Source organism: Bufo gargarizans, chromosome 7 (assembly GCF_014858855.1).
Source record: "Bufo gargarizans isolate SCDJY-AF-19 chromosome 7, ASM1485885v1, whole genome shotgun sequence".
NCBI lineage: Eukaryota > Metazoa > Chordata > Amphibia > Anura > Bufonidae > Bufo > Bufo gargarizans.
In genome coordinates this window covers 189,049,331-189,076,552 of record NC_058086.1, presented here as the reverse complement: position 1 = coordinate 189,076,552, position 27,222 = coordinate 189,049,331, and the positions used below count along the sequence as shown (strand labels likewise).

Sequence of the window (27,222 nt, the reverse complement as noted above, 5' to 3'; positions counted from 1 at the left end):
TCCGGATCCGGCGTGTAATTCCGGCAAGTGGAGTACACGCCGGATCCGGACAATGCAAGTGTGAAAGAGGCCTTATTGTCACAGCTGTGGTGGTAGTCTGTGCCCAAAGAAAGAAAGGGAGGTCTCATGCTTGCTGTACAACAGCTTGCATTCGGATGAGATAGAGAACATCGGTAGTTGGCTTAAAGGGCATAGACATAAGGATGTTTAATTTAATAAAGCTGCGGCCAATCAGACTTAACCCAAAACAATGGTGTATAGTCGTTATTTGTATGGAAGGTGGAGAATCTAGAAAGAAAAGGAGGTTTGTGTCAGAGGGTTTGTTATGTGTGATGATCCCTGCAGTCTACCCAACTCCATACACTGTCTCCACAGTTCAATTCAATGGTAAAGCTTCATCAGTGGTAATATGAGACCGGCACTTTGCTATTCATGATCTCGCACACGCGCACTTATCCACTGCCGCATCGCCCTGCCGGCTATAGCCCTCCCTACAGTCCATTCCATTTTCTCCCATCCACAACCACATGAGGCCTAAGGCAAAACAAGTTCCCGGGGTACGCAATGATATAGCAGACTCTCTTTGCCCCCCTTCCAGATGATCAAGTTCCGCATTCTGGCTCCACATGCGGAGCAGTCAGCAGCTGCAGTGTCACCCTGCTTATGGGACATCGTTTTTAGAGAAATGTTGAACTGGTTGAAGCAATCCATCCTGGAATTTGTTCCTCTTTCTTATATATATTTATTTAAACATTTCCTGTTGGTAACCCCTTAGTTTTCAGAAATATACTGTGTAGAGCTTTTTAATATTACAAACCGGATTCCAAAAAAGTTGGGACACTATACAAATCGTGAATAAAAACTGAATGCAATGATGTGGAGGTGCCAACTTCTAATATTTTATTCAGAATAGAACATAAATCACGGGACAAAAGTTTAAACTGAGAAAATGTACCATTTTAAGGGAAAAATATGTTGAATCAGAATTTTCAACAAATCCCCAAAAAGTTGGGACAAGGCCATTTTCACCACTGCGTGGCATCTCCCCTTCTTCTTACAACACTCAACAGACGTCTGGGGACCGAGGAGACCAGTTTCTCAAGTTTAGAAATAGGAATGCTCTCCCATTCTTGTCTAATACAGGCCTCTAACTGTTCAATGGTCTTGGGCCTTCTTTGTTGCACCTTCCTCTTTATGATGCGCCAAATATTCTCTATAGGTGAAAGATCTGGACTGCAGACTGGCCATTTCAGTACCCGGATCCTTCTCCTACGCAGCCATGATGTTGTGATTGATGCAGAATGTGGTCTGGCATTATCTTGTTGGAAAATGCAGGGTCTTCCCTGAAAGAGATGACGTCTGGATGGGAGCATATGTTGTTCTAGAACCTGAATATAGTTTTCTGCATTGATGGTGCCTTTCCAGACATGCAAGCTGCCCATGCCACACGCACTCATGCAACCCCATACCATCAGAGATGCAGGCTTCTGAACTGAGCGTTGATAACAACTTGGGTTGTCCTTGTCCTCTTTGGTCCGGATGACATGGCGTCCCAGATTTCCAAAAAGAACTTCGAATCGTGACTCGTCTGACCACAGAACAGTCTTCCATTTTGCCACACTCCATTTTAAATGATCCCTGGCCTAGTGAAAACGCCTGAGCTTGTGGATCTTGCTTAGAAATGGCTTCTTCTTTGCACTGTAGAGTTTCAGCTGGCAACGGCGGATGGCACGGTGGATTGTGTTCACTGACAATGGTTTCTGGAAGTATTCCTGAGCCCATTCTGTGATTTCCTTTACAGTAGCATTCCTGTTTGTGGTGCAGTGTCGTTAAAGGGCCCGGAGATCACGGGCATCCAGTATGGTTTTACGGCCTTGACCCTTACGCACAGAGATTGTTCCAGATTCTCTGAATCTTCGGATGATGTTATGCAGAGTTGATGATGATAGATGCAAAGTCTTTGCAATTTTTCGCTGGGTAACACCTTTCTGATATTGCTCCACTATCTTTCTGCGCAACATTGTGGGAATTGGTGATCCTCTACCCATCTTGGCTTCTGAGAGACACTGCCACTCTGAGAAGCTCTTTTTATACCCAATCATGTTGTCAATTGACCTAACTAGTGTTAATTGGTCTTCCAGCTCTTCGTTATGCTCAAATTTACTTTTTCCAGCCTCTTATTGCTACTTGTCCCAACTTTTTGGGGATTTGTTGACACCGTGAAAATTTGAATTAACATATTTTTCCTTTAAAATGATACATTTACTCGGATTAAACGTTTGATCTGTCATCTACGTTCTATTACAAATAAAATATTGCCATCTCCACATCATTGCATTCAGTTTTTATTCACAATTTGTTTAGTGTCCCAACTTTTTGGGAATCCGGTTTGAATTTGTGCACACAAACATACAGGCGTTTGGCTTATTCGGCTACTCAGTTTTATGTAGCTGCCTAAGGGCTTGTTCACACGACCGTTGCCCCTCCGTGCCCGTGCTGCGGTCCGCAATGCACGGGCACTGGCCGTGGGGCTGCTGCATGCAGATCACGACCCCATTCACTTGAATGGGGTCCGCGATCCGTCCGTTCTGCAAAAAGATAGAGCAAGTTCTATCTTTTTGCGGTGCGGAGGCACGGAACGGAACCCCAGGAAGCACTCCGTAGTGTTTCCGTGGGGTTCTGTTCCGTGCTTCCGTTCCATTCGCACCACATCTCCGGATTTGCGGACCCATTCAAGTTAATGGGTCCGCATCCGTGATGTGGAATGCACACGGCCAGTGCCCCGTGTATTGCGGACCCGCCGTATACGTGCCGCAATATGGCAATGGAGGGGCAACAGTTGTGTGAACAAGCCCTAAGCCTGCACTAGACTCTCACGCAGGTCTTAGTTTATTTGCAGCACTATGTAGCTGGTGTAGCTGCTATTAGCACAATTACCTAGCGTTCTGTTTGTTTAAGATTTTGTTGCTGATAAATTAGAAGTGAACCTAACTCCATACACTGTCTCCACAGTGGGACATCGTTTTCAGAGAATTGTTGAACCTGGTGAAGCACTCCATAGCTCCTATCACCTTCTGATCCTATTACAGCACCTGGCTCTGATGGCTCGATGTGACAAGCAAGGGACGGAGAATACGGGATCCGCACTAGCTTACCTGTGTCAATGAATGGAATGGGAGGGAGTACATTCCCATTTCTTGGATAAGAAAATTGTTTAAGGCCTAAAAAAAAATGTAAAAAACATAATAAAAGATAATAATTAAGCCGATAAATCCTGCACAAATACGGGCAAACGCAGACCAATTTCCACTGGCATTGTGAATCAGCTACTACTGGCCCTTCAAGGTGCGTGTGCTGGTTCTTTCAAAACACTCTTTTTATTTTTCGGTGCTTTTCACATTAACAAATTAATATCACAACGGACCGAGTTAAAAGGCAGTTTTCAAAAAGTTGATGTCCGTTTATTTTCTGATTCAATTCTTACTTGGCTGTCGAAGTCCAAAACGGATCAGCAGGGAAATGGTCGTATTGTCCCGTTGTATGCTCAGCTCTTTCGTTATATGAATTCCCCCACATTCTAGCAGCCTGTTGTAGCCGGGCAGATCTGTCAAAATGCCTTTTCACTGCGCATTCTTTTTGGATAGGAGCTGACAACCACGGCTTTTGTACACAGTTTGTCTGAAGTAGAGATCGAAAAAAAAAAAGTGGTGGTAGAGATAACCGATACAAAAGCCATATTCGTCCCAACATGGAACATAGCCAGTTCGGGTGTGGATCATAGGACATTCTTTTGTATACTGGGCCTCAATCGAGCAGCTGTGAGTCCTTACGGCAGCAACTTAGTATTCCCCTCTGTCGCAGGTACAGGTGAGATAGAGGGGCATCAGGGGTTTTCGTTGGTCTCAGTTTTACTAAGAAGTAGCCCACATATGGAAACTCTGTCCTTACCCCTTCATTCTTATTATACATGACAGGGGGGAATGACCTGCACTCTCAAAAGAACCAAAACAGCAGATTTAGGTCCCATTCACACGTCGTTGCTTGTTTTGCGGATCCACGGATCTGCAAAACACGGACACGGCAATGTGTGTTCCGCATTTTGCGAACCACAGTTCGCCGGCACTAATAGAATATGCCTATTCTTGTCCACAATTGCAGACAAGAATAGGACATGTTTTATTTTTTTTGGGGAACAGAAATGCGGACCAGGAATGGGTCCACAATTCCATTCCGCAAAATGCGGAACGAAATTGCGGACATGTGAATGGGGCCTTAGCCAGACGTTGTGCCCTAGTCAAAGACGTTTCACTGGTTTGGTCAGAAATACTTCTAAATCTTCCTGGTTTGCGGCTAAAACCGAAAACTGAATATGGCGTTTGTCCGCTGCATGGGTGTTTTTTTCCATTGGACATAGAGAGATTGAGAGTGGTGGTAATTCCCTGAAAAGACTGAATGGCGTCCACAAACCCAAAAGGCCTAGATATATTGAATATGGATTTTCGGAATGGTATTGACTGGGTTCTGACCTCATGGGGCCATCTCTCAGGTTAGGTTTAACCTTCAAGACGTTGCCGTGGTTATGAGGCCAGAACTTATGGAGTTTGGGGAGATAATACTGAGATGGGTTCATCTCTCAGTTGGAGACTCTTGGAAGTTGGGTTATGATATTGTGCCCAAAGCGGCTCGCTCTGGCAGGTATACCGCTTTCACAAGTTACGTGTTGTTACAATTCAATAAAGCTGTGGCCATTTTAAATCCCACATTATGTGTCCGCTTGTTGTTTCAGTAGCGCCACAGCTTCAGTAAAATCTAGTAGGACAAAGTATTGGTTATGGTATTGCCTATATATGATGCAATTCGGCGATCATAAAACTCGGACATCTGGTGCAGCTCCTGTGTCCACTCCAACTGGGTCCTGTTCTCCGACCTCCCATTTGGATTCCCCAGACACTGGCGCTGCAGACCGGTGGCACTTCTGCCTGCCAGTAACAAAGTTCTTCTAGCTTAGTGCTACCTCGTAGTCTGCACCGCGGTGGCCGCCTCCGAGGTAATCACGTCAGGCTGGCAGGCGGTACATCCTCATACGCTGGACCAGTCAGCTGCTGGTTGTCGATCTGGGTCTGTATCAATGTGGCTCAAGTATGAACACTCCTCCCTTCCAAATTCCCACCCCCCGGTGCAGGCATCCGATCCTTCCGCCGGCACCAAACCAAGGAGGGTGGACGGTAAAAATTATTATGCACATGTGCAAACCATGTCAGAGAAAATTACCAGCAATTATAATTGCCTGTAAAAATAAAATACCGGCACCGACCTTCTGGATGAAATATTGGTTAGGTCGATGGTTTACCCGCCAGGTGGCAACCCTAGTTGTATGCCATGCTTTTTTTCTGCTGTGTGTGTCTGAAGGACTGTGCCCAAAATATGAAGGGTAGAAGAGATCCCTGGTCATTATTTCTGTTTTCTCCTGTGGCTCTGACTCTGTGTAGCTTTTATAAAACTGCATTATGTTTTCTGTTATTACTGTGACTTGTTATTTTGATGTTAATGGTTAACGCTGGGAATTGTTCCGGGTTCAGGTTTTCCTCCTGTTTAAGTGCTTGGTATAGGAGTTATTATTATAATGTGCTTGCTCCTGGTCGTGAACAGACTGGTCGTGAACAGAGACTGGAAATCTAAGGACAATTCTACAGCACAATGCAGCAGTTCAAAGACAAGAAAACTCAGATCGAAAGTGAAACCAGAATCTGTCCTGTATAAATAGGAGACGATTTTCTTTCTATCCCAGAGCTCTGCAGAAGATCACAAACCTCTGCATCCTGCTTGAAGGACTCCGGAGAAAGGTAAGTCACGTTAGGAACTAAAAGGTCATTTGTTCTTTTTTTTTTTCTCTCTCATTTGATCCTTTTTTTTTTTTTTTTTTCTCCTTTTCGCTCTTCCTTTCTTCTGTTGCTCTTATTTCTCTGTTTATAAAATCCTGGCTGCAGCATTTTATGTTATTGATAAAACATTAAGGGTGTCATTTACTAAGCTGAAATACGCCTAAATTAGGCGTATTTCAGGCGCAGATAGCGGCGCAACAGTTAGTCAGGTGTAACATTGTGGGTGTGGCATGGAAGGGACCGGTAGGCCCATCTCATTCACCAATTTCTACGCTTGTTTTTGGCCTAGAAAATGATCTAAATGTAAGATAGCTCGGAAGCTGTCTTACATTTAGAACTGGCGCTGGATGCGCCGAAGTTATGGAGAGGCCGGCGCTTCTTCATAACTTTGGCAGACCCAGATCTCTGTCAGATACACTGCCACCTGCTGGATAACCAGGCATGTTACATGTAATACAATGTTATAAAGGCACAATATCAAAGGACCTGGAATCAAATACACAGATGACATTTGTTAGCCATTAGAGACAGTAGTAAGGTGTAAGAATGGTAGTGCCCCATCTGGGGTACTACAGATCTTCCCTCCTCATCCTGCACACACAGAGCTGACAGACTAGAGGAGTTCTGCAGAGCATTGCACAAGAACATGTAGGAGGAAGATCCTGTGTGTATCAGCAGTGTCATTGTACAGCTGGGACTTGTAGTCCTACACATACAACATGATGCTGAGTATCCCAGCAGTCAGACATGTCACTCAGGGCAGCTCTGTTATTCACTACCTTTGCAGAGCAGGGTTTGCAGAGATTTTTGTTATTGCAGGTAAATAGAGGACAGAAGAGAATGAGGGAAATGAGGAAATAGATATTTTTTTTTTGCCTAAAGCTTGCTTAGCTTATCTATATATTGCTGACCATCAGATTTAGTGCTCATGCACACAAACATTTTTTGCGTTCGGTATAGGGGACGTATTTTGATTCTGTATACTGTGTATACTGTGTGCTGTCCGCATCCATTGCTCTGTTCCGTGGCCCCGCAAAAATTATGAGGCATGTCTTATTCTTGTCCGTTTTGCGGTCAAGAATAGGCATTTCTATAATGAGCCTCCCATTTGGATTCCCCAGACACTGGCGCTGCAGATCGGTGGCACTTAGTGATTCCTCGTAGTCTGCACTGCGCTGGCTGCCTCTGAGGTGATCATGTCAGGCTGGCAGGTAGTACATCCTGATACGCTGGACCAGTCAGCTGCTGGTTGTCGATCTGGGTCTGTATCAATGTGGCTCAAGTATGAACACTCCTCCCTTCCAAATTCCCACCCCGGTGCAGGCATCCCATCCTTCCGCCCACTTCCGCCGGGACCACCTCTGTTGTACAGAGAATGGGTCTTTCTCTGTACAACATTGAAATGTATGGGTTCTGGTGAGGTGAAATTCGTTGTTCAGATTGCTTTTAGCATGCATTAGCACTGCATGGTAAACCCTATTTGCTGTTTTCCTATGGAGCCCTGCCACCTCCAGGCCTCCATAGGAACTACAGCTCTAATACGCTGGGTTTATTGAGAGAAACCCAGTACATCCGAGCTAAGACATAGCTCCCCTGTTCGCCAACCAGGGTAGGAGTTTCTGGCCCTGAAGTGCAGTACTTCTGCGTTTTTAGCCTTCAGACGCCGTGGTCACATTTGGCGTTATCTCTGATCGCAGACATTAGCCCTTGTTTGGTAGAACTACCTCTATACATGCTCTTAATAACATTTACACATGATATAAAAACCCTCGGTAACGAAGCCAACTTCAGATCCAAGTTTTAAACTGGTTTTCAAGTTTTAAAATCGGAGTCCGAAGTTATTCACCAAAGTCTCGCGAAACTACGGTGACCTACACCTCTCCCATACTCCCGGACTTGAGAACAGACATAGTGGTGGAGTCGACATACTCCTGTCCCCACAATGCCAATTCCAGGTCCTCCCCCCAGTTCATCACTCTAATTCCCTTCTTTTGAGGTCCAGACACTCAGGCTCTTCCATCCCCTTTTCCTCAGAGTATCGGTTGTATAACGTCCCTCTGGCTCACCCACCCAGCTCCTGGACCACTTTGCTGCCTGGCTGCCACACTTCCTGTCCTCAAAATTACCAACCCTTATGTTGAGAGACTTCAATATCCCCATAAACAGCCCCATCTGCCCGTCTGCCTCCCAGCTTCTCTCTCTAACCTCCTCTCTTGGCCTTTCACAACTTTCTAACTCTCAAACACATAAAGATGGGAACACACTTGACCTTGTCTTCCTGCATTACAAATTAATTCTAAGAACCTATAACTCTGCCCTCCACTTCACCAAACCTACTTCTAATCTCCTAATCACCCTAATCGTCTGACTGTTTAACAACCCAAGAACTTACACTTTTCACTCCCTCCTGGCCGCCAACTTCCCAGAGAAAATAGAAAACATCCGGCATGTAATCAGCTCCCAGACACTAAGTGTAATTGATCCCCTTTCCCTCCGCATCTCTTCTGGCTCATAGTCCACGTTTGACCTAGTCATGGAAGAAGAAGTTGCCAGGCTCTTCTCGTCCTACCACATGCACTTCTGATCCCATTCCCTCACAGCTACTTCAGTTTCTCTCTCCAGCTGTCACCACTCCCCTAACAAAAATCTTCAACCTCTCTCTTCCAATATCTTCCCCTCCTCTTTCAAACACTCTCCATTATTTAAATAAAACCTTCTCTTGAACCATCCTGCACAACTAACTACAGACTAGTCTCCAACCCTCCCTTCATCTTTAAACTCCTGGAGAATCTGGTCTACTCTTCCTCATCTGCTATCTCTCTACACACTCTCTCCTTCATCCATTACAATCTGGTATTTGTACCCTACATTCTACAGAAACTGCCCTCACCAGTGACAAATGACCTCCTGACAGCAAAATGCAATGGTGACTACTCTCTGATCATTCTCCTTGACTTTTCTGCAGCTTTTGACACTGTAGACCACCATCTCCTACACACCATGCTCCAATCTATCAGCCTAAAGGACACTGCCCTCTCCTGGTTTTCTTTATATCTTACTGACCAGTCTTTCAGTGTAGCATTCGCTGGCTCCACTTCTTCTCCTCTCCTCTCCCTCTTGCTGTTGGGATTCCTCCGTGTTCAGTCCCAGGCCCTCTCCTCTTCTCTCTCTACACAGTCCCAATTGGAAAGACCATCAGTAGATTTGGTTTCCAGTACCATCTCCCTGCTGATGACACACAACTATACACTTCATCCACCTGCTGTATTACTGAACAACAGTGACTGTCTGCCATCTCTAACATCATCTCCTCTTTCTATCTGAAACTGAACCTTTCAAAAACTGAACTTCTTGTGTTCTCTACTAACCGACCTAAACCAGATATCTCCATCTTAGTGTGTGGCACTACCATCATGCCTAGGCAGCACCCCGCTGTCTCGGTGTTCTTTCCTTCACCCCCTATATTCAATCTCTCACCGGCTTATGTCGCCTGCACCTCAAAAACATCTCTAGAATCCGCTCCTTTCTCACTATGGAAACAACAAAATCTCTCATTGTTGCCCTGATCCATTCCCTCCTCGATTACTGTAATTTACTAATAATTGGCCTCCCCTCACCAGGCTTTTCCCTATCCAATCTATTCTTAATGCAGCAGCCAGGGTCACCTATCTGTCTAACTGCTACCACGACACCTCCACTCTGTGCCAGTCATTGCACTGGTTGCCCATACAGTGAAAAATCAAATTTAAACTGTTCATTCTCACCCACAAAGCTATTCACAGTGCTGCGCCCCCCTATATCTCTTCCCTCATCTCTGTCTACCATCCTACCCGTGCTCTATGCTCTGCAAACGTTTTAAGACTGACATCCACTGTAATCCGAACCTCTCACTCTCATCTACAAGACTTCTCCCGAGCTGCACCAGTTCTCTGGAATGCCATACCCCAAACAATTAGGTTAAATCACAATATGCGGTTTTACATGCTCCCTAAAAACACATCTTTTTAGAGTGACCTTTGACATCTCCTGATCTGACTCCTCTCCATATATAGACCATCTATGATCATTAGTTCCTGAACCTGATCCTCGACCAAACTCTCCACCGCACCCATGTACCCAAAAGCACTACACTATCGGCTGGTTACTGACTCGTACAGCTTTATATCTACTCCCCTATTTTCCCAAGATGGCTGAACCATTGTACAAAAGCAGCACTGTTACTTTTTGTGTCACCCCTTTCTCCTCATAGATTGTAAGCTCTTGCGAGCAGGGCCCTCATTCCTCTTGTTCTAATTATTGACTTGTCTGCTGCTATGTTATTTATCACTGTTTGCACATGAACCCCTGAATTGTAAACCGCTGCGGAATATGTTGGTGCTATATAAATAAAGATTATTATTATATTACTAGCAGAAGGACCTGTATATTTCATCTATTTCATTTAATGTTTGTGTGCGTCATTAAAAGATATCAACAGTATCCATTATAACAGTGACATCTACAGCACCCGCCCCCTTAACAGTAACATCCACAGTGCCCTCCCTTTAACAATGATCTCCACAGTGGCCGCACATTTATTAGTGACCTCCACAGTACCCCGTCTCGTGATTTCCAAAATAACCCGCCCCCTTAACAGTGATCTCCAAAGAGCTCCGTTCCTTTAAATTGTGACCTCCACAACACCCCGCCCCCTTAACAGTGCCCTCGACAGCAGCTGGCCCCTTAACACTGACCTCCACAGCAGCCGCCCCTTTATTAGGGACCTCCACAGTACCCCTCTCCTTAACAGTGATTTCCACAACACCCCATCCCTTAACACTGACCTCCATAGTGGACCGTCCCCTTAACTGTGACCTCCACAGCAGCCTGCCCCTAGGGTGGCCAGAGGTCCGGTTTTAGACTTTCGGCTTTCAGACTCTCTGTTCTCCGTCCGGTGCAGGGCCTGGACGGACACAGGGATGTCCTTTTGAACAGCTCACTCTCAGACAGCAGCATTGTTCTGTCTGAGCATGAGCTGCAGGGAGAAAGTCACCCTCCCTCCCTCCCTTGCAGCTGCCAGAAGTAAATTTTTACCTTCATTTTTTCAATCCCCGTTGACTGTGGAGTGTTAGGGGCGTGGCCTAACCAAGTAGGGGCATGGCTTACAGGGGCCTGGGGCGGGGTTTTAAAGTCCATCTTTTGAGGGTGGCCTTAATGTCCAAAAACACAGAAATATAGTGGCAAATCTGGGGGAGCTGCTCCCCCAATGAAAAACACGCTACAGTGTTAGTGGTTGAGCAGCTCCCCCAGATTTGCCACTCTATTTCTGTGTTTTTGTCTTGTTTTATATGTAGTGTATGTGCCTTTACCTGGCATTCAAACACTATCCTTTGCACCTGGTAACCTCCATCACATGGTCTGATATGGGTGTGGCTTACAGTCTGGCTTTGTTCACATTGCCTTAGTTGTCCTGCTGGGCGGTTGTGTGGAAGCTTGGCTGTGAGCTGGATTACATCACCTTCAGACCTTGTTCACACCATAGGTAGCGTAGTGGTAGGACCCCTTGCCATGCTGAGAACCGTGACGTGGTGCATGTTGGGCTCCGATATCTTCCTGACAGGAATATATTGGCAAAAGTTTCAGCTTTTAATATCTGCATTTATGACTAGCCAGTATAGTCAGGGGCATATCCGTTTGGTGCATTTCTTCTGTGATTTATATGGCCTTAATGTCCACCCTACCTGCCCCCTGAACTATGACCCCCGCAGCACTCTGCTCCCTTAACAGTGTCATTCACAGCGCCCTGCCCCTTTAAAGCTGACCTACAGCAGTGAAGAAAAATGGCTGGGTTGTTATGGAAAATTGGTGTAAAACTGTGTGTATGTGGAGACTAAGGGCCTGCGAGCTTCTATTGGCTGATAAGGGTCATGTGACCAGGCTTCTATTGGCTAATGCATTTTTTTGTGAATATCTCAGGAACGGTACGTCCTAGAGAGCTGAGACTGCCCTATTTAACAGTGAGTTCCACAGCACCCTACCCCCTTGACAGTGTCCTCCTCGAGGGCCCGTCCTAAAAGTGGCCTCTACAGCAGACGCCCCTTAACACTAACCATAAGTTACAGTCCCCTTAACTGACCTCCACCATTCCCGGCCCCTTTAACAGAGACCTCCACAGCGACTGCCCCTTTAACAGTGACTGTCACAGTACTTTGCTCCCTTAACAGTGGCCTCCACTGTACCCCGCTCCCATAACAGTGACCTCACAGTACCCGGCTGCCTTAACAGTGACCTCACAGTACCCCAATGCCCCTCTAATAGTGGCCTCCACAGCCCCCTCCTCCCTTAAGAGTGACCTCCACAGTGCCTGCCCCTTTAAAAGTGACCTTCACAGCGACCTGCCCCCTTAAAAGTAACATCCACAGCGGCTTCCCGTTTAACAGTGACCTCCAAAGTGGCAGCCCCTTTATTAGTGACCTCCACAGTACCCCATCTCATTAACAGTGATTTCCACAATAATCTGCCCCCTTAACAGTGACGTCCACAGAACTCCGTTCAATTAAAATGTGACCTCCACAACACCCCGCTCCCTTAAAAGTGACCTCTACAGCAGCCCACCCCTTGACACTTACCTCAATAGCGGACCGTTTCCTTAACTGTGACCTCCACCATTCCCTACCCCCTTAACAGAGACCTCCACAGCGCCTGCCCCCTTAACAGTGACCTCCACAGTGGCCGTCCCTTTATTAATGACCTCCACAGTACTCCATCTCCTTAATAGTGATTTCCAGAACACCCTGCCCCCTAACAGTGGCCTCTACAGCAATCTGCCCCTTAAAACTGACCTCCATAGTGGACCGTCCCCTTAACTGTGACCCAGCAGCCTGCCCCTAGGGTGGCCAGAGGTCCGGTTTTAGGTCAGACAGTCCGGCTTTCAGACTCCCTGTCTTCCATCCAGCCTGGATGGACACAGGGATGTCCTTTTGAACAGCTCACTCTCAGACAGCAGCACTGTGAAGTCACCCTCCCTCCCACCCCTGCAGCTGACAGAAGTGTGGCTTAGCGGGACCTGGGGGCAGGGTTTCTTAAGTTGGCCACCCTACCTGCTCCCTGAACTGTTATCTCCACAGCACTCTCCACCCTTAACAGTGTCATCAACTTTAAAGTGAATCTGTCACCAGTAAGGTGCCCAGAGGGGCGTCAATCTTGCAGGAAGGAGCCCAGGCACGCCTCCTAATAGTGCCCAAGCCTGCCCTCATGCTAAGAGCAGGGAAAAGGGGGGCAGTTATGGCTTAAATGTGATGTAGAAGGGGTGGGTGGACACATTGTGGCAGGAGGTGTGCTTGGTCTCCTTCCTGAAAGAATGACGCCCCTCTGGGCACCTTACTGGCTCATTTGCATACCAAATAAACAGGATTTTCAGAAGATAGAAAACTTGTATTGCTGAAACAAAGGCACTTCTGGAAATAAGGTACTAAGTGCTATTAGACTATGGCTTTACTTCAATAGCGATTATCCTGGTGACAGATTTCCTTTAAAGCTGACCTACAGCAGTGAAAAAAATAGCTGGGTTGTTATGGAAACCTGGTGTAAAACTGTGTGTGGAGACTAAGGGCCTGCGAGCTTCTATTGGCTGTTAAGGGTCATGTGACCATGCTTCTATTGGCTAATGCATTTTTTTTGTGAATATCTCAGGAATGTTACGTGCTAGAGAGCTGAGGCCCAGTCTAAAACCTTCCCGGACACCTGATGTACCTGTGTACAAAATTTCATGATTGTAAATGCGACGGTGCAGATTCCTTTTGCGGACATACATACACACATACATATTATCAGCTGTATATATTAGACAACAAATTTCCCTCGCCGGAGCCCATATATTTGAAAGCTATATGGATCCAAACCTCGCTTTGCTCAACGCTAGTCGTAAACAATTGATACGAGCAGTGTATATGTGATGGAACAATGAATCAAGCCAGCAAAGGAAGCAATATGGACAAGCACAATACATTAGTAAGCGCCTTGTATTAACTTTCTCTACATGATAAACGTCATTTGCCAAAGTGAGACGACCCCCTTAATGTAATTCAGGGTTCCTGTGTGCTCCATTTGTTCGAAGAAAATGCACCCTAGATACATGTATGTTATTGCAAACATTACATGAGTTTTGTGCATTTTTTTTGGTGCACTAAATATGTAGCACAGCCACGACGTGTGTAGCACCCTTACTGCGCAGCTATTAACAATGAAGACCACATAAACAACGCGGTTATAATTAGTTGATATTTGACAGCTGTGTCTTCTTTGATTCCAGATGGCTTCATCTCAACGACACCTTGCATAGCATATGGTCATACATTTAGAATTTTTAGGGTTATTACACACTAAGAGTCCATTTACACATCCGTGTGTGTTTCGCGGATCCGCGGACACCGGCAATGTGCGTTTCAAATTTTGCGGACCGCACATCGCGGGCACTAATAGAATGTGCCTATTCTTGTCCGCAATTGCAGACAAGAATAGGGCATGTTCTATTTTTTTCGGGAACGGAAATGTGGACCCAGAAGTGCGGGTCTGCATTTCCGGATCGGGGCCCCATAGAAATGACAGGGTCCGCAATTCCGTTCCGCAAAATGTGAAACAGAATTGCGGATGTGTGAATGGACCCTAAGGAGGATATTTATCAAGGAATGGCTTTTTACCCCGGACTATGATTCCCTCTGTGCTGGAGGAGAAAGTGTCTAATTAAGGCCCCATGCACACGGCCGTGTTTCACAGCCGCGTGCGGGCCGTGGAACCGCGGCCTGGATCCCTCCTGAGAGCAGGAGCGCATGGCGTCACTGGTTGCTATGACGCCGTGCGCTCCCTTCTGCCGCCGCAATACAGTGACACACTGGTATGATCTATACCAGTGTATTACTGTACTGTGCCGGCAGCAGGGAGCGCACGGCGTCATAGCAACCAGTGACGCCGTGCGCTCCTGCTCTCAGGAGGGATCCAGGCCGCGGTTCCACGGCCCGCACACGGCCGTGAAACACGGCCGTGTGCATGGGGCCTAATGGTGAGACGCAGGCCTAGTCATAAATTAGGCACACCTCCGGCAGTCTGTGTGCCTGGTGTAAAAACTAATCCAGCCCCTGACTGGAATAGTTTTTACTCCTTTTTTTGCACCAGGTGTAAATATTATTAAAAACATGTACGGAGGGAGTTGTTCAGCTCTTCCATTATGCAAATGTTCACTAGTACTCAGTAACACCGGGGGGTGGTGAATACAGCAATTCTAGTTTTATGGTCCAATGCATCTTATAGAGCGAAAAGTACAGTATGTTGAAAAATGATGTACCGTATTTGCCTTTTCTGAAAGGTGATTAAAAACAAATTTTTGACTGACCCTCGTATTTCCTATAGACTTCCATGTAACATCTGGAGTTCTGCAAAAATGCCAAAAAGGCAAGTATTTTAGACAAGGAGTATATGATTTGCAATAATATAATATCATAGTAAATGTGCTGAAGAATGGATATGCGCAAAGAACTTCTAATTTTCATATAGTAAGTATAGCAGTGATGCAGCTTACATTTATTCATGTTTTCAGTGTTTGCATGTGTCTTTGTGCATAAAGCAGCGTGCTGCTACGTGTAGTTCTTAAAGGTTTAAAGTTGGCCATACACATGATAACCGAACAACTCATCTTCCTGACTCCACTTTGAACATGGTCATATAGTCAGCTTAGGCCTCTTTCACACTTGCGTTGTCCGGATCCGGCGTGTACTCCACTTGCCGGAATTACACGCCGGATCCGGAAAAACGCAAGTGTACTGAAAGCATTTGAAGACGGTCTTCAAAATGCTTTCAGTGTTACTATGGCAGCCAGGACGCTATTAAAGTCCTGGTTTCCATAGTAGGAGCGGGGGAGCAGTATACTTACCGTCCATGCAGCTCCCGGGGTGCTCCAGAATGACGTCAGAGCGCCCCATGCGCATGGATGACGTGCCATGCGATCACGTCATCCATGCGCGTGGGGCGCCCTGACGTCACTCTGGAGCGCCCCGGGAGCCGCACGGACGGTAAGTATGCTGCTCCCCCGCTCCCCGCTAGACTTTACCATGGCTGCCAGGACTTTAGCGTCCCGGCAGCCATGGTAACCATTGAGAAAAAGCTAAACGTCGGATCCGGTAATGCGCCAAAATGACGTTTAGCTTAAGGCCGGATCCGGATCAATGCCTTTCAATGGGCATTAATTCCGGATCCGGCCTTGCGGCAAGTCTTCAGGATTTTTGACCGGAGCAAAAAGCGCAGCATGCTGCGGTATTTTCTCCGGCCAAAAAACGTTCCGTTCCGGAACTGAAGACATCCTGATGCATCCTGAACGGATTTCACTCCATTCAGGATGCATTAGGATAAAACTGATCAGGATTCTTCCGGCATAGAGCCCCGACGACGGAACTCTATGCCGGAAGACAATAACGCAGGTGTGAAAGAGCCCTTAAAGGGGTTTTCCAATTAGCATCAACATCCTTTAAAATAATTTATGAACATAGCTGTAATTTTGTAATGTATTTCATTTACATTTTACCTATTGCTCCTATCTTCAGTTCTGGTCTGTGATCACATGACCACGTCCATGTAACTCTTTCTTGTGATGTCCATGGGCGTGTCAAAAGAGGCAACAGGGGCAGTGATAGGGGAGTGTCTATGTAACTAGGGAGGAGCTATAAACTAGCTGGGCGTTGTTAGAGGCGGTGCCGGAGCTGTGGCAGAGAAAGGAGAAGTGCATCATGGGTTTTGGTTGGATACAGGAACAGGAAGTGCTACAGACAGGATAGAAACAAACCAGAGGGATTGGGTCAGGAAAGTCCAAACTGAAAAATAAAGTCAGGGAGAAGATGTATATGAGCAACTACATGAGCATGTAGTAATCCCAGTTAACCCCATTAAGGTAAAGTGCAGCTGTAGAATTGCAAATAAGCATTCTGTGCATTGTAGGACTGAAGTACATGAAAATTTAACCAGATTTTAACCTTAAAAAAAGTACACTTTTTATTTACAGATGCTGATTGTAACGACTTAAAAAATAATCCTGCTGGAAACCAAATCTTTCTCTGCTGCATTGGCGTCATCTACTTGCCGCCCTGGTATTACAGACTTTACTTACAGTAAGTAAATAGGTTACTACTTACTACGTCTTCATTATTTTTTGCAGCTAAAAGATTTATGGCACATCGCATGGTTGGTCATTGACTATGGAACCTCTGAAAGACGCTGAGTAGAAATAGGATCGGTATTGACTATTCCAATTATTTTGAGGACAACTTGAAAGGGAATCAGGCTCTGCTTAGCAGTCAGGTCCGGTCTGCCATCTTAGCTACTGTATTGTGACTTTGTATGAACCTTTTACAATATACTCTTCTTATTAGAAATTGTTATGGATCAAGATGAGTAGAAATATCTGATCCGATGCTGGCGCTGTGATCGGGGAGAAGGAGGAATTCATTCCAGTGTATGTCTAATAAAAGACTTCAGTGGACTTGTATTAACAACATGTTTCAAGGGTGAATTTCCCTCTTCCTGAGATCACTGTACAATGTTTTTTATCCTTCTTTGTAGTATTGTTGGCAGAAGGCCTAGAACATAGGAATATGACGTCCACCCCAATCCTGTTTGGATATAGGACATATACGTAACATATGGCCAGAGGGGATAGTATCGTTGTTGATGTGGGAATGGAAAACCTAAAACATCTTTTTGATATCTGTACAAAAATTTGTAACAGTAAAAAGGATGGCACTACTATGACCCCTCAATATGGTAATGTTTGCGTGGGTCAGCTTGAGTCCCGGGTCCATATATCCTCTTCAGCGGTGCTCAGCCCCAAATAGAAGCAAGTCATATAGGCCACAAAAAGAAACAGAAAAAAGGCAGCACTCACCACATAACACGGAATCTTTTTTTATTAATCCACGTGGGTTACATGCATTTGTGTAGCAGGGAGGGCGGACAGGCGTACCTCACCACAGTGAGCTCGTGGCGACGGCCGTTTTGCGCCGGATCGCGCTTTCTCAGGCCACTGACGTCAGGATGCTCGTACGTCCTACCCTTTATATCCTCGATACACCCAAAGAGTCTGCGTGAACTCAGAAAGTAAACCAACTATAAAAACAATCTAGAGACATAGCACAACAATTAAAACAACAGCAATACTCTTTACAGAAATACACTCTTTTCATTTAATCCTAACGGACCCGAGCATCGGAACGCATGATACGTTTGGCTTCTCTTCTCAACAAGGTGCGATGCCTATCGCCCCCCTGTGGTTGCCAAGGAATTATCTCCAATCCAGCAAAACTTAGTACTTTGGGGTTGCCTCTGTGCATAGACCTAATATGTTCTATTAAACGGGGGCACCCCTTCCCTGTGCTAATGGAATTAAAGTGTCCTCTAAACCTATCGCATAGACTCCTGATTGTCTTCCCTATACGCTTTCACCAGAATTAACTGCAGAAATGCACTGAGAATATATTTTTCTTCTTGTACTGGAATATGACCCTATACGCTTTGACCAGAAAAAACGTAAAGAGTGAAGTGCGTATGTATTTTTCATGTAGTACTGAAATACGCCCCTATACGCTTTCACCAGAAATAACTGCAACAGTGCAGTGCGTATATATTTTTTTTTTTACTGAAATACGCCCCTATATGCTTTCACCAGAAATAACTGCAGAAGTGAAATACGTATATATTTTTCTTGTAGTACTGATTAGTGATGTCGCGAACATAAAATTTTCTGTTCGCGAACGGCGAACGTGAATTTCCGCAAATGTTCGCGAACGTGCGAACCGGGCGAACCGCAAAAGACATCAATAGGAAGGCAAATTTGAAAACCCACAGGGACTCTTTCTGGCCACAATAGTGATGGAAAAGTTGTTTCAAGGGGACTAACACCTGGACTGTGGCATGCCGGAGGGGGATCCATGGCAAAACTCCCATGGAAAATTACGTAATTGACACAGAATGTGGTAAGTTGAAATCACAATGCGATTTATAGAACTTGAATTAATCGCATTGCGATTTCAACTTTCTCAAATCCGACAGTACATTCTAGCATGGAGTCGTTCCCATGGTGATAGGGATTCTCCATGAGCACGGAAGTCAGCAGAAGTTCTGTTGAAATCGCAATGCGATTTATAAAACTTGAATTAATCGCATTGCGATTTCAACTTAGAGCTTCTGCCGACTTCCGTGCTCATGGAGCGTCCCCATCACCATGGGAACGGCTCCATGCTAGAATGTACTGTCGGATTTGAGAAAGTTGTAATCGCAATGCGATTAATGCAGGTTATATTAATCGCATTGCAAAATTCAACTTAGAGCTGCTGGGTTCCTAATGGTTGTATTGCTAGAATATAATGAAGATTGAGAATATAGTGCTATATTCATTATATTCGTCAATTCTAGCAATACAACCATTAGGAACTTAGCTTGCATTCGCTAGCTTGAATTCCCAATGCGATTAATATAACCTGCATTATTCGCATTGCGATTACAACTTAGATCTGAGTTCCTAATGGTTGTATTGCTAGAATTGACAACGAATATAGCACTATATTCTAAATCTTCGTTATATTCTATCAATATAACCATTAGGAACCCAGCTCTAAGTTGTAATCGCAATGCGATTAATATAACCTGTATTAATCGCATTGCGATTACAACTTTGTGACACTGCAGCTTCAGAATTAATCTAAGATGGATGCTGTCCTTGCTTTTTGATAGGCGGTGGGAGGGTCTGGGAGGGAGGGCCTGCTGCTGATTGGCTGGAATGTGTCTGCTGACTGTGAGGCACAGGGTCAAAGTTTGCTCAATGATGACGTATAGGAGGTGGACCGAACATCGCATATGTTCGCCCGCAGCGGCGAACGCGAACAAGCTATGTTCGCCGGGAACTATTCGCCGGCGAATTGTTCGGGACATCTCTAGTACTGATATAAGATACTAAAGACACTAAGATATTGTCACGGCCTATGGTGTGTTTAGTGACACTTTCCTTCACTTGGTTGCCCGTGACTACGTTTGGTGTTGTATGCATGTGGTGGCAGTGTCTCTGCCTTCTGGCTGATCCCCAGGACATGGTTGCCACGTATGCCGTTGCCCATGGCAACAGGTGAAGTGTGTGCTTATTTGTATAATTCCCCTTTAAGTGGCCGTCTTCCCTTGCCTTGTGTTGGAAGGGTTAACTTCCTTCCTAGTGTGTGTGCACTGGGTGTGTCTGTGTGTGGGTGTGGCTACATGGGCTATTTAGCCTCTGCTGTGATCAGTAGTCTGAGGGGTACTTCAGCCATGGCTAGCTGGAGTCATTCTCCTGTGATATACCATCTGCCAGTGGGGGCCACCCTTGTGGTCATAGGTTCATGTATGGTGTTATGAAGATGTTTCTTTGGTCTCTTTATTTATTGCAGCTTATGGTTTCCTGGGTTCCCGTGTGATGTGTGGTGTGTGCTGTGTCCTTTGTGTTGTTATGGACAGCAGCACTTGTACATGGGTTCCAGGTTGTGTGTCTGTGGCAGGTAGGTGTGGTACTAGTTTCACTTACCTGCCATTGCCATATGTCTGTTTATGTTTCCCCTTTCTTTATATAGCTTGGCCAGTGAGACCCCTGTTCGTCCGTGTCTAGGTGGAACAGGTAGTCTTACCCTGTTCCTAGTCCAGGGCCACCCTGAGGGATAGCAGGAATATCAGGTTCCGGAGTATGAGCCCTCCTACCATCAGGGTCGGCTCATACGGAGACAGGGTCAGAATTAGGGATGTATAGGAGGTGACCTGCTCCCTGATTCCTGTCCTGGCCTTGCATCGACCATCGATCTTCTGGCATCGCAAGGCTGAAGGTTTTTCCCATCCTCAGCCGTGACAGATATAAGCCACTAAAGGCTTTTCAACATAACACTTGCAGCCCAATAACAAAAAGCTGGAATGACAGAGGATGTCTAATGGCTAATTGGATCCCAAAATAATCGTTCCCTGCACTTGTAAATTACTTTCCTATCAATGTCCCTAGCGCCTTCTGATGCCTTTCCCTGCACTAAGATGCTGTGAAATTATTCCGCCCTATCCTTTCCCTGCACTTATAATTCCTTTTTCATTTTTTTTTTCACAAAGAGGTTTTTCCAATTGCTGTCCCTAGCACCTTCACACGTCTGCTGCGCTGTATGCTAATTACTACTATCTTCGCACAAGGGAGGAGACATCAGTTTCTGTCCCTGGGCGTTCCTTCTTCCTGCGTTCCTTCTTCCTTCGTTCTGCGCTGTGATTAGACAGTGCTACAGCCAGGATGAAGGAACGCCCAGGGACAGAATCTGATGTCTCCTCCCTTGTGCAAAGATAGTAGTAATTAGCATACATCGCGGCAGACGATAACGGGGGCCACAGCGGGCAAACAGAGCGGCACCCAGATATAATAGTAAGTGCAGGGACATCCCTGGGCGCCGCTCTACATGTCCTGCCAAATAGTTAACAAAGTCCAGACACATGAAAGGTCCTCTTTAACTGACTACAACAATTCTCCCATTGTTTTCGGAAAACTTCTCCCTTCTGTACCAAGTGTAGGTGATGTGGGCGGCGCAATATGTGTGTGGGGCTGTGTGTGGGTGTGGCTTGATGGTGGGCAGGGACACAGGGGCCCCATAGTCTACTATTGCCCTGTTGCCCCATGAGTTGTCAGTCTGCCCCTGGGCAGCAACCACTGGGGTCAAAGATGACGCAGGACCGGGTCATTTAACCCCCTTAGATGCTGCTGTCAATACCAGCTGTGGCATCTGTGGAGTTAGGCAGAGAGAGAGCGCTCCTTCTACCTTCCAACTGGAGCTCCTATGGAGAAATCACGGGGCCATGGCAGCCTATGACAGCCTGTGGCCTTCCATAGTTTCCCAGGCCTGTCATGACTAACTGCCTGTAGCTGCCTGAAAAGCCGTGCCCAAGGCATGGCTCAGCAGGCAGTCTCTCAGAAGCCCATAGACTGTAATAGTATTCAGTTGCAGTCTATGGGACAAGTGATCAGAAGATCGAAAGTTCAAGTTCTCTAAGTAAATAAATAGGAAAAGAGCAAACATAATAAGTATCGCCACATGCCAAAATGCCCAAACTTATAATCTAAAAATATTTCTCCTGCATAGTTTCCTGGACCCTGTCCTAAAGGTGTTAAACAATTAAAGTGGCCTTGGAGATTTAGTAGTATTGTAGCCAACTCATCCAAACAGTTGGACACACTAGTCAGCAATTTATGGTACATCCTAGCAATCACATTTGTCTAGTCTAAGCATTGCACGGGTCTTGTGGAGAGCGGGGGCTTGGCATATGCTCTAGCGGTCGAGATGGGAAGAAGCAACGATTTGGGCCATTTAACCCCTCAGACGCTGCAGTCAATAGCAGCTTGTAAGTGGGTTAGAGGGAGGGGCTACCTCTGTCTCCCATCAGCACTCCGAAAATGAGATCTCTGGATGCTGATGTACTTGCATTGCAGCCTGGTTCATAATGAAGGCCCCAGGCCTGCCTCCGTATCAGGGTACTCCTCTCTGGTGCAGCCTGCTGGTGAAGATCAGTATTGCACTGACTATAATACCCTGTACTGCATAAGCAGTAAAGTATAATAGAAGCAATCAGAAGTTAAATACACTTTTAATAAATTTATAAAAAATCTGCAAGTTAAATTTTCTTTAACAAATTGCAAAAATAAAATCCCCACCACATATTTGGTATTGACCTGTTTTTTGCTTATTTGCCACCAAAAAGAAACAGAATAAAAAGCGATCAAAAAGTGTTCTGTACCCAAAAATGAAATATAGGGTAAAAACTGATTGGTGTTGCTGTAATCATACTGACTCAGAGATTAAAATCATAATGTTATTTGCGCCTGAAAAATAAACGCCTGAAAAATGATAACGTAAAATTCAGTGGCTGTATTTCAGTCTATTTCCCATCCCCCCAAAACACTGGTTAATAAAAGTTTATCAGAAAGTTATGTGTATCCCTTAAAATGGTGCCATTAAAAACTACAACTTGTCCTGCAAGAAACAAGCCTTCATACTGCTCTATCTATAGAGAAAAAATAAAATGATAGCTATTGGATAGCGACAATGAAAAATAAAATTATAAATGTCTGGTCACTAAGGCCCAAAACATGCTGGCCACTAAGGGTTTGAATCATTTTTATTTTACAGCTTATTCCAATTTGCTTTTATTATTTTTATACTTCGCACCTCTATGCATTGACTTATGCACCACTAGGGGGAGCTAACTGCATAGCAATGTATCATCATTATGATCATAGGATACTAAAGCCTAGAGTGTATGGGCTCACAGGTCATTTATCAAACTGTTGTAAAGTAGAACTGGCTTAGTTGCCCATAGCAACCAATCAGAGTCCACCTTTCATTTTTGACAGCTCCTTTGGAAAATGAAAGGTGGAATCTGATTGGTTTCTATGGGCAACTAAGCAAGTTCTACTTTACACCAGTTTGATAAATGACCCCATTAGTTCCTGCGAGGAGATCGGGTGACGATGAGACAGGAGGTAGTTAAAAGTAGTGTTTTGGAAAGCGGTAATTTAGCAATGTCTGTGGGACTTTTTAAAAGGAGTTTTGTGTGGTATTTTTTGCACGTTATTCACCTGACCATGTACACAACTACCCCCCCCCCCCACTGAGGTGAATATATGAAACTGGAGATAGAACTGATATGTCATGGAGCCTGACAGATATAAAGCTGAGGTAATTTAACATCTTCATTTCTATCAGAACCCCATTATTCACACCTCCCAATCATCCCGGATCCGGCGGACAGTCCTGATTTGCAGTGGCGGTCCTGCAGTATGTCCCTCTCTCAGCTGTCTCAGTCCTCGATTTGTTCAAAAACTTCATTTTTTAATGCTTTTTCCGTACAGCATTAGGGCACATGCACACGAACGTATTTTCTTTCCGTGTCGGCTCCGTTTTTTGCACACTGTATACGGAACCATTCATTTCAATGGGTCCGCAAAAAAACGGAAGTTACTCAGTTTACATTCCGTTTCCGTATGTCTGCATGTCCGTTCCGCAAAAAAATAGAACATGTCTTATTATTGTCCGCATTATAGACAAGGATAGTGCTGTTCTATTAGGGGCCAGCTGTCTAGTTCGGTCGTGTACATAAGCCCTTAAAATGTATTGACTCCGTGTAGGCAAACTTCGTATTGCCCGAATTTGTACCAGACTTCCGTGAATTACTACAGTATACTTATCTGCGTATTTAAAAACATTTTAAAATAGGAATCCGAAGCGGGCTTTGGTACTGGCTGGTAACCTCGGTAAGAACACTTCAGATTCCTATTTTAAAATGTTTTTATACATGCAGATAGGAATAACGTAGTAATTCACCGAAGTCTCGCACAACTTCAGGCGATACGAAGTTTGCCTAAAAGGAGCCAGTCCATTTTAATGCTGTACGATGGCAGGATTAAAAACAAGTTTTTGAATGAATCGTCTTCGGATCTATGATCTGAAGCTCCAGTTGATCGAGCCAAATTGTAATGGTGAAGTAGGGGGCCATCCGCTCCCTGCTTCAAGATTCAGCTGCCGGTGCTCCCCACAGCATCACGCTGCTGGTCTGTGTAGGAGAAGCGTGCTGGCCGGGAATCAGCTTCTGCTCCTCCTACACAGCAAGCATGATTTGTGATAGCATCCTTCTACTGCTGAGGAATGCTGGCAGCTGAGCTGTGATCATCAGGGGAACCAGGTGAGTATTTACTGGTTTAATTATTTTTTACTTCCGGTGAAGGGGGCACATACCTGAGCATAACTACAGTGAGGGGGCATATCTTGGCAAAAGTGCTGTGAAGGGGGCACATATCTGGGTATAATTACTGTGAAGGGGCACACCTTGTCATGACTACTGTGAGGGGGCATATCTGGGTGTAGCTACTGTGACAGGGGCACATATCTGGGCATAACTACTGTAAAGTAGGGAACATCTAGGCAATAACTACTGTGATGGGGTATATCTGGGTATCACTACTGTGATGGGGCACATATCTGGGCATAACTACTGTGAAGGGGCACATGTGAGCATTACTAGGGGGCACATATGGGCACAATTACTGTAAGCGGCATAATGTGGGCATAACTATTGTGAAGGGGAAACCTATGGACAAAATTACTGTGAAGGGGCACACCTTGGCATAACTACTGTGAGGGGGCATATCCGGGTGTAACTACTGTGACAGGGGGACATATCTGGGCATAACTACTGTGAAGTAGGGAACATCTAGGCAATAACTACTGTGAGGGGCATTTCTGGGTAAAACTACTGTGATGAGGGCACATATCTGGGTATAACTACTGTGAAGGGGCACATGTGAGCATTACTACTGTGAAGGGGGCACATCTGGGCATGACTACTGTAAGCGGCATGATGTGGGTATAACTACTGTGAAGGGGATACATATGGGCATAACTACTGTGAAGGGTGCACAGTGTGGGCATCACTACTGTGTGGTGGCACAAAGGGGGAATAATTACTATGTGGGGGAATTACAGGGACTAGATATGCATAGTGCAGTGGCCAGGTTTCGGATGGTCCCAATGTTAGGCTGAGTCCCCTGGACACCGTTGAGGTGTCACCATGTGTTGCTGCTCTCCGGAAGGGATGGTAAGACGTGGTGCAGCCCAATTGGAAATAAGTCCATAGAGTCAGGGTCTGCAGTAAACCAGTATGCTTTTTTACTGGAGGAAATCAAGTGCAAAACAATACAGGCGAGGCACAGAGCTGGCTTCTTCAGTCTCATCATAGGCAGAAGAAGGGTTTGATGCTGAGGAAAGGCCTGATTTAGCTGTCCCTCTCTCTCTCAGAAGGCTGGTGATACAGGATCTGTGGCTCAGCATCCCCATCTAAGCGGCTTTGCAGTCTGGAAGAGTCTCTTCTTCTATACACTGCGCCCTAACTGCAGAATACTAGGGGCTCTGAATGTTCTCCTTATACATAGTTTCTGGCTGAACTAGAACCTTCTAATGGGAGAGGTGGAGTGGAGAAACACAACCCAAACAAATACAATGTTACAATTCTGGTCTCTCATAGACTTGCATTAGAGCTTCAATGATACCTACTGACACAGCATTTTTTCCAGACAAAAACAAGTCTTTAGACATAATAACATAGCTAAAACAGACATCAAAAAAGAAAGTCTGTCTGGTTTTGGTGATAAACAAGTTTAGCTTTTTCCCTCCAAAACATGCTTTACTTAAACCTTATGGTAACAATGGAAAATTACAGCTTCTCATTATTAGCTAAAAAATCCCACAAGTCTCTCAGTATTCATTAACCCTTTCCACAGTGCTGTGCAAACCTAGTGCAAATGAACAGAATATATATTACAATATACCGTATATATAAAATGCAGTTACACGGTATTAAAAAGTATAAGTCAGTGCAAGTTAACCCTTTAAAGTGAAATAAAGTAAGGAGCTGATGACTTTGCATAGGGGAAACAAGGGCAAATGTCCACCAATGTCCACACTTCAAAGTATCCCTGCTCCAGAGCGCTAATATAGTTATGCTTTTAGAGGCGTGGCCTAGTATGGAAAAAAAAGTGACGTGCACTGCACATGTTGTCCCTCTTTGCAATTTTCAAAAGTTGGGTGGTATTCTCATCACTAGGGTTCTGATGGTATCCTGCAAGGGGAGGAGGGGGTCTGCATGGCTCATGATAACACCACTGTTGTTTTATCAGCACAGGCTTCAGTTGCGGCCTAGTAGAGGACAGTAGGTGATCTCTGCAATGGCACTATTCAGGTAAATTAAACTTTGGGAACATGTACAGCTCCATGACTTTGGCCAAATGATTACTTTTTAGTTTTTGCCTGGAGTCACCCTTGATGGTGGTCATACATACATCCCAACCATCCTGAATCTGGCAGGACAGTCCTGGATTTCTGTGGCAGTCCCGCATTCCAAGGGACAAAATATATCCCGCTCTCAACTGTCTATGCATCCTTAGGACGCAGAGGCAGTTACGCGTAAATGCAATGGAAAAGCACTATTTAACTGCCTGCATTTCCCAGCAGGTACCATGTGGTCACACTTCCTGCTGCTGGGCAATGTAGCTGGAGCGTGCAGGCCCGGGAATCAGGGTGTGCACTCCCCCTTACAGCCCAAAAGGCACAATGTGTGACATCATTACTGCTGGGGAGCACAGGATATGCTCCGATCATCAGGGGAACGCCTAGGTGAGTAGTTTTTTATTTTATTGACAGAAGCACTACTAAAAGAGGAAGGGTAAAACTACTGAAATGGGGGCACAAAAACTACTGAAAGGGGGGCATAGTGAGGGCATAACTACTGT

General features: G+C 45.4%; 1 protein-coding gene across 6 annotated transcripts in view; it reads left to right on the top strand.

The window, feature by feature from the left end:
• The first annotated feature begins 5,742 nt into the window (after positions 1-5,742).
• The window catches only part of LOC122943996 (interferon-induced very large GTPase 1-like), a 47,462-nt gene continuing 25,982 nt past the window's right edge, over positions 5,743-27,222 (top strand). Inside the window, exons 1-3 of one of the 6 annotated variants that reach the window (XM_044302182.1) lie at positions 5,743-5,843; positions 15,267-15,409; positions 16,909-17,014. The gene's annotated coding sequence lies outside the window, so the exon portion shown is untranslated. Of the gene's footprint in view, positions 5,868-15,266; positions 15,410-16,890; positions 17,015-17,094; positions 17,205-27,222 lie in introns of those variants that run through there. The other 5 variants (XM_044302184.1, XM_044302183.1, XM_044302185.1 and 2 more) reach the window with 5 other exon arrangements.